This window comes from Watersipora subatra, chromosome 1 (genome assembly GCF_963576615.1).
Source record: "Watersipora subatra chromosome 1, tzWatSuba1.1, whole genome shotgun sequence".
In the NCBI taxonomy this organism is placed as follows: Eukaryota; Metazoa; Bryozoa; class Gymnolaemata; order Cheilostomatida; family Watersiporidae; genus Watersipora; species Watersipora subatra.
The window spans coordinates 72670475-72682777 of NC_088708.1; the positions used below are offsets into that span (position 1 = coordinate 72670475).

Sequence of the window (12303 nt, forward strand, 5' to 3'; positions counted from 1 at the left end):
AATTGAATGAGGCCATCTTTTAAAAAGCTCAGATTCCAGCGGGTGCTTCATTCGTGACGTAACTAGTGATACATCTGAAAAGAGTCCACGAGCGATAAATACCGGATATAAGATCGCTTCATTAGCCAATCATCAGCACGAAATTTTTATATAGGTCGTAATAAATGTTATCACTCGTAAAACGTGTTGTCTGTGATCTCAAATTTAGGGATTTTACTCTATTATTAAAGATGGACATCGGTATTTACTACATTAATTAACAGCATTATTTTAATGAATTACTCGATCGACACATTTTTTTGACGAACAACAGAATGATAAAAATTATTGCAAAGTTAATGCGGAATGTGATTCCGAGTTTTGTGAGCATCAGGTGGCTAAAGTGCTACAGAGGAAGATAGAATGGAGGTAAATCTATCTTTTACTTTGAGTCTCCTTTAAATATACTGTTGAGTTTACATTCAAATTATACTTCCCTGTTTGAGGTTATAACGTAATTTCCTGCCCGTGTGAGAGATACGTATGTACAGTGAGTTCTTGACAGCTTCTTTTTAATCTTTAGCATCAAGCAATACAATGGCTTAGATTGATGAATATACTAAAAGTAATAATTTTAGTACTCATTAATACATATACTAATAAATAGAATTGTAACTTTTTGCTATCACCAATCATCGTTTTATAATTTTTCATCGTTTCACCTAGCTATATCTGCTTCAAATTTTCTTTAACAGTTTCAACTAGTAAATTAGATTTATGATTTGACTTAAGATGCTCACTTCTCACTTGTAGAAAGTAAAGAAAACCGATTGATCAATGTACATCTTCAACTTCCAGAACCAAAGCTTCGAATCGTTGACTTGGCGTACTTATGCTTTTGCTAAACATTTATTCATTTTTAAAACCATACTCGCAATCTATCTAATTCCCAATTTGAAAGATTTCAGTAAATACGCGTTAGAATGACATATCTATAAATGACATATATTTATTGCATTTGTTTTATTGATTACAGGATGTTTATGTGGTCCCAACAGCCGAAGCAGCTTTGTCAGTGTGGAAACTGCCATAAATGGGAAAGAGAGACTTGAATGTGTGCTGCATAAACCATGATGTTTTGTTTGAGTGCTGCAGTAGATAAATTTGTCTTATTGTTTGAGCTGAAACTGTGAGTGGCCACGACTTGGATAGATATTTTTAATAAAGGCTTCATGCCGAGATGAAATTTTTTTTGCTTGTAAAAATTATATAATAAAATAATATTGTTGAAGATAATGCAAAACATGACTTGCAGAACATTGAATACATCATAGCCCCATTGACACCTGTGCTGAAATCTTGTCTGATAGATGGATTTATCAAGTGTAATCAGAGCTGTATTGCCAGGTACTTTTGCATAGCTCAGCCATTTGTTTAGTACTTGAATCAACTAATCAAATGTGACCAGTAAGTTTTTTTCTACAAATTGATACCAATAATGACTCGATAACGTTAACAGTCGACTATATAATGTACATGACTTTTAGGGATGTAGTTGGTTTCGCCACATATTCTTTTCAAGGACACGGCTTGCATATTTTACTTAGTAAGAAACTAGTTTTCGGTGTGGGCAATGTTATACAGCCCTCCTCCCCCCTCCCAGAATAGGCGACGGGCATAATGTGGGCAAGTGTTTTGGGGGGCTGTATATCATTAGTGTGGGTAGCGACGGTGCTGCGCCGATACAAAAACCTTATTCTACCTAGTTTGCTTGACAGAATTACCATAGACCGGTAGAATTGGTAGTCGGTATTAAGATGTTTACACAGCATTTAGAAGAAGCTAGTATCACAAGTTTTTAATTTTCCTTGTTTGAGGCGTTTGAGACATTGGTAATAATGTATCTGTAGCTGGATTAAAAATTTTATTCTAGCCAACGCGAGCAAATACAAGATAAAATATATGCCAATAGAGCCGTGTAGGACTAGACTTTTATCGCAATAGCTGATGTGAATACGAGAGATAGAGACAGGTTGTATCATGCGTTACATCATTTTTGGCAAGTCTGGGCATGTTTTCTGGCCTGAGCGTTTTTACCGCAATCAATTTTTTCAATTTTAATCTTCAAATATCTTGAAAATGAGATCGCGTAACACAACAAACAACATATCAACTGATAGACCAAAAAAACTTTTTTTTAAATCGACTCAAATTTGACGCAACCACATCTTCAAGCAGTGATTAATATCTAGCAACTGAAAAACAGTTTCGCATTGGATTTAAACTCGTAACTTGCAGTTCTGCAGACAGGCGCAATCCACTGCACTACACCATCCTTCCTTAAACCACTTGCAAAAATACTATTGGTTACTGCTAACACGCAGGTCATGATTGGGTGAGACATCATGACGCGGATTGTAATGATTGTAAGCAAGCTGGTTGCTTATTGCTGGCAGATATAGCTGACTTATTGCTTGTCAGCGAGCTGGCTCCATGCAAACAGACACAGCTCTGGCTAAGTTACTAACTTGCATTACAATCTTAAACCATACCTGCCACGTACAACTGTTATTGTTTTTTCTAAGTAAATCAGACACGCTGATTCCGATTTTGTACTCAAAAAAAGATTGCTCCACTAACTTTCAGAGTAATGAAGGCTTTTTTACAGCGTTTTAATATCGGTCTCGAAAACAACACGATTGGCACAACAAGCTCCGCCTATAAATATTTGACGTACGCTAGATTTTTAGGAAATGAAACTGTGAATGTTTATTCTGATTTAGAATGATAGAGATGGCTGTCTTAAACCCAGTATTATCTAAATTCATCCTTCAAAATATCCTCAGTCTTTTCTGAAAGGTTGATAAGCTATTTAATATTGCATATTCAAATTGAGCTCAAAAAAGCGCGATAACAACGCCAGCTTGTGATAAAATTTTTGAACTCATTTTTCTCTCGGCGTTCAGCCGAAAAACAATACCCTGTAAAAACATTCTGTAACAAGCTACGAGCAATTTTAAATAGTTTATCTACCTTTCATAAAAGACTGAGAATATATTACAGACTGAATTTAGATAATAATGGGTTTTAAGACACCCATCTTCATCATTCTAAATCGGACTAAACATCCCTAACTTCCGTTTCTAAAAAGCTAGGCTACAACACATATTTATGGGCGGAGCTTGTTTTGCTGATTGTGTTGTTTTCGAGACAGATATTGAAACGCTCTAAAAAAGCCTTCATGGCTTTGAAAGTTAGTGGATCAATCTTTATTTTGAGTACAAAATCAGAATCAGCGGGTCTGGTTTACCTAGAAAAAAAAGAAAAAAGTTTTAGGTGGCAGTTATGGTTTAACTCATGCGCACCTGACTAATTTCCAGGCGATTAGCCCCAAATACCGCTCATTTTTCAGAAAGTTGCCATAATTCAAGTTACTACTACAAGAGACAGACTTGAGATAATTTATTCATTCAAGTTTCACAAGAACCAGCCAAGTCTCCTCTTTCAAATGATATTACATTAATATAGACAACTCATATCTCTTTCATGTAAATATGTGTCTCAAAGAAGGTAGTTTAAGAAAATATCCGATTTTGAAAAAAATGTTATTTGCTGAAACAAAGTTAAACTTGCACCATAAAAATTGCAAAATATACAAAGTTTGACTAAACTCACATATTTATTACATACAATACACAGTTATGAAGATTATTTTTGCATATAGTTACGAACATGAAATGCATGAAAACATAGAGCCACACACAGGGCTTTCTGGCAGGTCATGCACCAATAGCGAGACTCTCGTCACACACCCTTCCCATGGCGGACTACACATCGTTCGGTGGAGTTAGATTGTGGTAAAGTTTGTGGAATGAACCCTGGGAAGTTGCTTTGAACTGATCTTGGGTTGCTAGCAACAATAGAGTCTTCACTATTGGTGGCCAAACTCGCTGACAACAACCGTAGAAAATTATACAACGAGCCCTTGTGACTCCTGACATTAGTTTTTATGGACAAAATGATCTGTTTAAAAAAGAAAAATATGATAGTCTAAAACAATTTCTTATACCCTTTCAATGATTTTTTTAGCGAAGGGATAATATGACATGAGTTGATCAGAGAGATCAACTCTACACATATTTTCGTTGTAGTCAATTATACAGTCTAACTTGGAACAGAGTTCCCATTCACCTCTACGTTGCACTTGTGATAAAGAGTTAATCTGTAGTGTATTTATCATCCACACATCTCGTTTATCGTGCCAACGCGAAAGCAGTACCCTCCCCTTCCGCATTGACTTCACTTCCCCCTCTTAATTTTGATGGATTTTTCAATGCACTGGGTATTCCACGGCAATTGGACTGAATGGTTCCAATCACATGTGTTTTCCTAGCCGGTAAAGTTTCTGTAAGAGGAATGTCGTTTTAATAACGATCTATGCATAGCCCATGACCCTTAGCAAAATGTCGCTTAGCGATTCTCATGACAACATCCTCTACGGTACTTCCTCTGGCAGTATAAATTTAGAAGTCCATTGTGAGTGCGGTTTTAGCATCGCAAATCTGATAGAGCTTTACACCCCATTTATTCGGTTTATTTGGACAAATGGCCTCATCAAGGGCAAGTTTGCATCAAGGTCAAGTTTGCACCCAGGGCGTATGCATTCGTGAATCTTTTACTAATGCCATCCAAAAAAGGCTTCATCTTATGAAGCGGGTCATGACTTTGACGACAGCGTGGCACAAATGTCTCAGAATCACTAAAATGCATCATAGAGTAGATTGCAAGCCACCTTTTCTTAGACATGCTACTAGCAAAACTAGAATGCACGACTAAGTTGGTTGACGAATAATCAACAATCTCTGGCTTCTTTACTAAGCCCATGTGAATAACAATGGCAAAACAACTTTTCAGTTCCTGAATTCTCATTGTCTTCCAATTCGCAAGCAAACCATGGGGCTTCACCGAATTTGCTGATCGAGCTCTAAGTAAATGTTGTCTCGCGTACAAATTAGTTTGCTCTTATACGTGGGACAAAAGTCTTCAGGCAGTAGACCTTCGACAACTTCTAATGGATTCACCTTAGACCAGTCGGCAAACTGAATAAGGACAGAAGGTTCTGCATCCGATATTGCATGTCTACCCGGTAGCACATGTGGTTCATTTACCCATTGAGACATACCAATAGATCCTACAATAGTGCATACAGTGTTGAAAGTTTGAAACAAATATTAGAAGCATTATCACGGTAGTGTTGGAGTTTAGTTAAAAGTTTTGAGGAAGCAGATAACGTGTTGGTGTTCTTGTATAATGTACCTTGTACTGATGTGAATGGCACTTGGCATGGTCCCTTGCCTCATCCTCTGCCTCTTCCTTCAGCGCAATCATTACGAGCTAATAAAAAAGCAAAAGTTATAAGCCGGAGTAAACAAGAGCAAAATTATTTGAACAGAAACCAGAATTTAAATTTTACTAACAAATAGGTGAGCGGCTTCTCGGTAGTCTACCATCTTCACTACACAAAACTTCACCAAAAACACTGTCGTAAATTGCGTGATCCTATAATATAAATATGCGCATATTATATATAAAATTACAGGATTCCATATACAGAACAGTTTAGATGTAGCAGTATAGACAGCAAAACATGCATGCATAGTACATACATGTCAATATGTGCTAAAATGTCAAAATACAAGTAGATGTAGATGTAATTATATACGCAAACATACAAAAGCACAAGTACATGGGGATACGCATATGTACAATATCATATGTGGAACACATGTATGATTGATACACAACAGAAATGATGTACACAATATTAGATTTACAACTTGACTAAACTCACTCCTGCTGCTGGCTGGTCCAAAACATCTCCACTAATCTCAAACTCTTCCTCGCTAGTATCATCCTTCAAACAAAAAATAGCAAATCTACATGCTGGTATAACTCAACTAAACAGCAGATAAAAAGCCAATAGTATAGTAATAGTATGAAGCCTATTGCAAAACTACCTCTTTTTATTTTATAGCTAAAAATATTTATCAAAATTATTTGAGTTTATTTTGATAATTTGGTATTGCATAAAACTAGAATAATTGTATATAGGTTTGGTTGACATTCAAATAAAAAGATTATATGTAAGAGAATATTAGATTACTCAAACCATATGATCGACTGAAAAGAATTGACATTTACTGATATAGAAATAAAAAATATAATTTCGAATCCACATAAAACCTGGCACATTTAGTAAAAAATTAATTATTAAATGGTTCAGGCTCCATAGACAGCTATAAAAATCAATAATATCCTAATAAAGATGAATAATAACGTTTGAATCACTATGACTGCCTCACTGGAAAGTGCATTTTTTATTAGAACATAACAGTTCAAATCAGCAGAATGAAAAGTTAGTATTAACTTTTAAACATTAAAAAATATCTTTTCATTTAAATTTATGCTATTCCTTACTGTCTTACCACGTCTGATTCAGCATATTCACTTCCAGAGCTGAAGGAAAGTTCATCGCAATCGCAAAAATTTGAGGTCGCTATGCTGCTTAGCGATTTCGGCAGACGGAAACATAGGTTTAGTATTTATGCTATAACTATTGCGCGAGTATTCATTGAGTCAGACTTTTAAGTTTTTATGGTTGGCCAGATTTCACTGCAGATAACCAATGATATACATCCCCCAGCTGTATATCATTGATATAACCAATCAAAAATTGGCTTTTATAATTTAAAAATAATGATACAAAAAGTAGGTAAAGTTCAGAGACGAGTTAACTCGGGTCGGGTGTGAATTAGTTAAGTTGCTCAAATTCATTGGGTAAAGAAACTTAGCCAATGGCAACTTCATTATCTGCCACTGTTTATAAGCTGTTGTAAATGTTGATCAATTGTGTAACATATGCATGCAAGCGCTCACACACAAAAAACATTTTCAATTAAAAGTTAGAATGGCCCACACTCACACACATACACAAACCTTCATTTAAAAGTTAAAATGGTAAATGTTATATATGTTGATTGAAAATAAATTTTCGGTGCAAAAGCTTTTTGTATTGCCCATGCAACACCAGACATTCACCTAGTAGCATATATACCTGCATTGATTATTAAAAAACTCAGTCTAGTTGTCACTTTAATATCTTTGTGTTACAGATTCAAGTAGACTACACTTTAATGTTAGACTTTGAGTCTTTGGTGCAAAAGCTTTTTGTATTGCCCATGCAACACCAGACATTCACCTAGTAGCATATATACCTGCATTGATTATTAAAAAACTCAGTCTAGTTGTCACTTTAATATCTTTGTGTTACAGATTCAAGTAGACTACACTTTAATGTTAGACTTTGAGTCTTTGGTACAAAGCTTATTTCTTTACCCATGTGACCTGTGCACAGTTAGAAGGGAGTGACCTAGTTACAGTTAGAAGGGAATGATCTAGTTACAGATAGAAGGGAGTGACTTAGTTACAGTTGGAAGTGAGTGACCTAGTTACTGTTAGACAGACGACGTAGTTACAGTTAGAAGTGAGTGATCTAGTCACAGTTAAAAAAGAAATACATAGAAACAGTTAGAAACAGTTAGAAAGGAAAGACCTATAATTACAGTTAGCACGAATTGGCGTAGTTACAGTTAAATGGAAAAGTTTAAATATTGAAACTGGTAGCTCACACAGGGTTTAACGGCTTCATTCGCATTCTGCAGGCCGTATTGTGTCACAATCAACTACATGTATGTAAATATATAATTATGACAAAACCACTAAAAGGACCAAAAACAGGTAATAAACAGAAATGTCCTCTGTGAAATAAAATATTCAGCACACTAATTACAGCGTTTTCTATTGTACTGGGAGAAAAGCTACCGAATAATGTTGCCATAAACTAAAAATTGTTTTATTCAACTTTCTTTATTCATTCCAAATTTGCTTTTTAAAATCTACTATGACTACTGTTATAAAAGAGTCATAATTTGACAGACAAAAACAAAAAACAGCTGTCTGTCAGCAATTTATTCTAATCACATAAATAATCAAAAAGCGGAGACTCAGGCTAAGAAAAAGTGAGTTCTAATGCTACGATTGTTTCTGCTCATATCAACCTTTACCGATGACAAGACAGGATGACCCAAATACAGTTCCTACCTGCTTGTAACAGATATTCCTGTATAACAGACATGGTAACAGTTGTCTCTGTATAACAGGTATGATAACAGATATTCAAGCATAACAGATGCGGTAACAGATATTTCTGTATAACAGACAAGGCAACAGTTATCCCTGTGTAATAGATATGGTAACAGTTATCTCTGTATAACAGACATGGTAACAGTTATCTCTGTATAACAGGTATGATAACAGATATACAAGTACAACAGATACGGTAACAGATATTCCTGTATAACATAGATGATAACAGTTATCCCTGCGTAATAGATATGGTAACAGTTATCTCTGTATAACAGATATGGTAACAGATATCCCTGTATAACAGACATGGTAACAGATACCCCTGTATAACAGACATGGTAACAGATATCCCTATATAACAGATATGGTAACAGATATCCCTGTATAACAGACATGGTAACAGATATCCCTGTATAACAGATATGGTAACAGATATTCCTGTATAACAGACATGGTAACAGTTATCTCTGTATAACAGGTATGATAACAGATATTCAAGTACAACAGATACGGTAACAGATATTCCTGTATAACATATATGATAACAGTTATCCCTGCGTAATAGATATGGTAACAGTTATCTCTGTATAACAGATATGGTAACAGATATCCCTGTATAACAGACATGGTAACAGATATCCCTGTATAACAGACATGGTAACAGATATCCCTGTATAACAGATATGGTAACAGATATCCCTGTATAACAGACATGGTAACAGTTATCTCTGTATAACAGGTATGATAACAGATATTCAAGTACAACAGATACGGTAACAGATATTCCTGTATAACATAGATGATAACAGTTATCCCTGCGTAATAGATATGGTAACAGTTATCTCTGTATAACAGATATGGTAACAGATATCCCTGTATAACAGACATGGTAACAGATATCCCTGTATAACAGACATGGTAACAGATATCCCTGTATAACAGATATGGTAACAGATATCCCTGTATAACAGACATGGTAACAGATATCCCTGTATAACAGATATGTTAACAGATATTCCTGTATAACAGACATGGTAACAGTTGTCTCTGTATAACAGGTATGATAACAGATATTCAAGCATAACAGATGCGGTAACAGATATTTCTGTATAACAGATAAGGCAACAGTTATCCCTGTATAATAGATATGGTAACAGTTATCTCTGTATAACAGATATGGTAACAGATATCCCTGTATAACAGACATGGTAACAGATATTCCTGTATAACAGACATGGTAGCAGTTGTCTCTGTATAACAGGTATGATAACAGATATTCAAGCATAACAGATGCGGTAACAGATATTTCTGTATAACAGATAAGGCAACAGTTATCCCTGTGTAATAGATATGGTAACAGTTATCTCTGTATAACAGATATGGTAACAGATATTCCTGTATAACAGATATGGAAACAGATATCCCTGTATAACAAATATGGTAACAGATATCCCTGTATGATGGATAAATGTAGAAGATGTGCTAGCTCTCTTAAATGACGTCCAAGTAAACAAACTACTACAGTATTTGGACTTTTGTGGAGGCCTTATCATTGACCTCTCTCAGGCACGTACACTATTACACCATTACTGAGTCTTGATGTAGCAAGGGTTCACCCCGTAGAGCTTTATGCAAGCAATTAAGTTATTAACATTTTTACCAAGTGTAGAAACCAATGAAAAATTATGTCTGAACTGGTTTATACGGGTGGTGCACAGTACAGCATAGAGATGCTGTTTATACTGAACAGATGGCTTTGTGTTATGTTTAACCAATGAGGTTTACACAAACAACCACTGGCTGGTCTATGCTCGACCGACTACCAACCATGCACTCTCAAATTCATGAGAGAATTTATAACAAACTTAACATTTTGTAGCTATACGTATTTATGAGCAAAAACAACAAAACTTTAAAAACAGTAATATCTTTTAGCGCGACACAGAAAATCTAGTGTAAGCGATCTCATCTATCTTAATGATATTATATATCACTTGTAAAAGGGAGGATACACTTTATATTGTTAACTTATAGTATAAATATTACATTACATAGCATTACAAAAAATTAAGCGAATATTCATGAAACGAAAATTTATTTTGTGCAATGTGTTATTCCTGTCCTCTGCTACTCTAGCTAGGAACATGAAAGTAGACGGTACATAGGCGGTCAGTTGTAACAGTATAAGTAATGTGAGGAGGTCATCAGGTGTGATTATATGCATTAGAACTTTGCATTGAGATCTAATGCAAATGGTGCTGGGTGTTAAAAATATTCAATTGAACAGGTTATCATTTGTTACGCTCGTAACTAGCAAAATTTTCGAAAAAGTCTATGAGTTGTTGATGCGCGAAAACCAAAAAGTTTAAAAATCGTTTTTATTTCAATTGCACTGCAGTGGTATATGTTGGTAAAAGGATTTTGGAGACATTATAAAACTCACGCGAGCACCTCCGTGGCAGGCTTCCTTCCACAGCCTTTAGGAGCATACAGCTGACATCTCATAGGTGTTGTATCTCATCGGAATTTTATAAAAAATCTATGATGCAATGAGTTTCCAAAATAATTCCAGTTTCTATTTACCAGTACAAGATCAATAGAAACCATTGAATATTTAACAATGGAAACAACTCTTTTTTAACAAATCAATTAATCGAATTAGCTAATTGAGCTTGCTCAAGTTCGGTTTGTTCAGAGTGATCCTGGATGCCTGATTACAAGGTTGATCTTAATACATGATAAGGTAAATACTTGGGTAAAGCATAAAAGAATACATTCAAGAACCTCTGTGTTATGTATACTGACTTTTTATAGTATCTGTTCATGTGTATTCACCAACATTGGCACTACCGGGATATATTCATTTATTTAATTTACTGGTAATCTGGCATGGCGGAATGTGTTAGTACTTTTTTACAAAATAACTTGATAAGCATGCTTTTATAAATGTACTTTGACTTAGCTTACAACCGTTCTCTCTTCAGGCAGTATGGGTATCATTTACAAGAGATACCCCCTTCTTGATTACATGTCACAAATTCTCAGCTCACCTACACGTGTCTGGTACATGTAGATGTATATGTAATTTCATTGTTATTCACCTTTGCTTTGTTCCTGATAGTTTTATTGTACATAGCTTGCACTTTGTCTGGTTTGTGAACATATAACATGGTTTGATATAACTACTGCATAGTATATTTGAAGAAGCTCTGTACGAGCATTTCCCATGACTGTGCAGTTGATGCGGAATACCCATGACCATTATATATGTACTCATCATGGATTTTCCATGATTGCGCGATAGGTATGGAAGAGGCAACGCTTTCAGGATTCTTATGGAAAGTTCACTGTTGTTTGTAAGCAGATAGTTCTCTGCAGTAGAAATCAATCCGATTACAGAAGTTATTCAATCAGGTTGCTTGAGCCCTATACATAAATTTACCTAGTTGTATTCCAGCAACAGTTCAATTGTTCATCTAATCGACTTGGTGACATTACAAATACTTAGAAACTAATCCATAGATAGTATGAACATAATTTTAAATTGTTTGAAATTCATACCATATGCACCAAATTAATCTTATTAAAGTATTGCATATATGTTTTAATATATTTTAGTTAACTACCAGAAACCATCATGGCACTAAAATCGTTTATGAAAGTTCTTCCTATTATGGTTTTGCTTTTCACGCAAGCAACGCCCGGCAGAGCCAAAGCTTTAGGTAAGAAGTACACATATTTATGTGTCGTAGTGCTGCTGTTACTAGTTTATGAATTTCACACCACACTTGAAATGCTAAAATTAGCATTGGAGTGTTCAAGCAATGCTCTACATAAGATGCTCACAACAAAATATCATAGTTGAAGGTGAGCAGATATTAATTAATGTGAGAATTTCTCACATGACATTCCTATTCTCATTGAAAAACTAAAGTATATTTCATGATTGTAGCTGTGCTAGCAAGCGCACTCCACGTAGCTTCAAACATGTTTGATGTGCTCCAATCGTATGAAGAGGCTGCACAGCTTTACCGAGCAGCAGCATTCGTAAATATTGATAATTACTTGAATAAAAAGCTAACCCAATGTGCAGTGAGTGAGAGTGAAGGGAAGACATTA

At 35.2% G+C, this 12303-nt stretch overlaps 1 protein-coding gene across 1 annotated transcript in view; it reads right to left on the minus strand.

Annotated features, from left to right (window-relative positions):
* The window catches only part of LOC137386065 (cAMP-regulated phosphoprotein 19-like), a 249677-nt gene that overhangs the window by 69440 nt on the left and 167934 nt on the right, over positions 1-12303 (minus strand). The window lies entirely within an intron of this gene.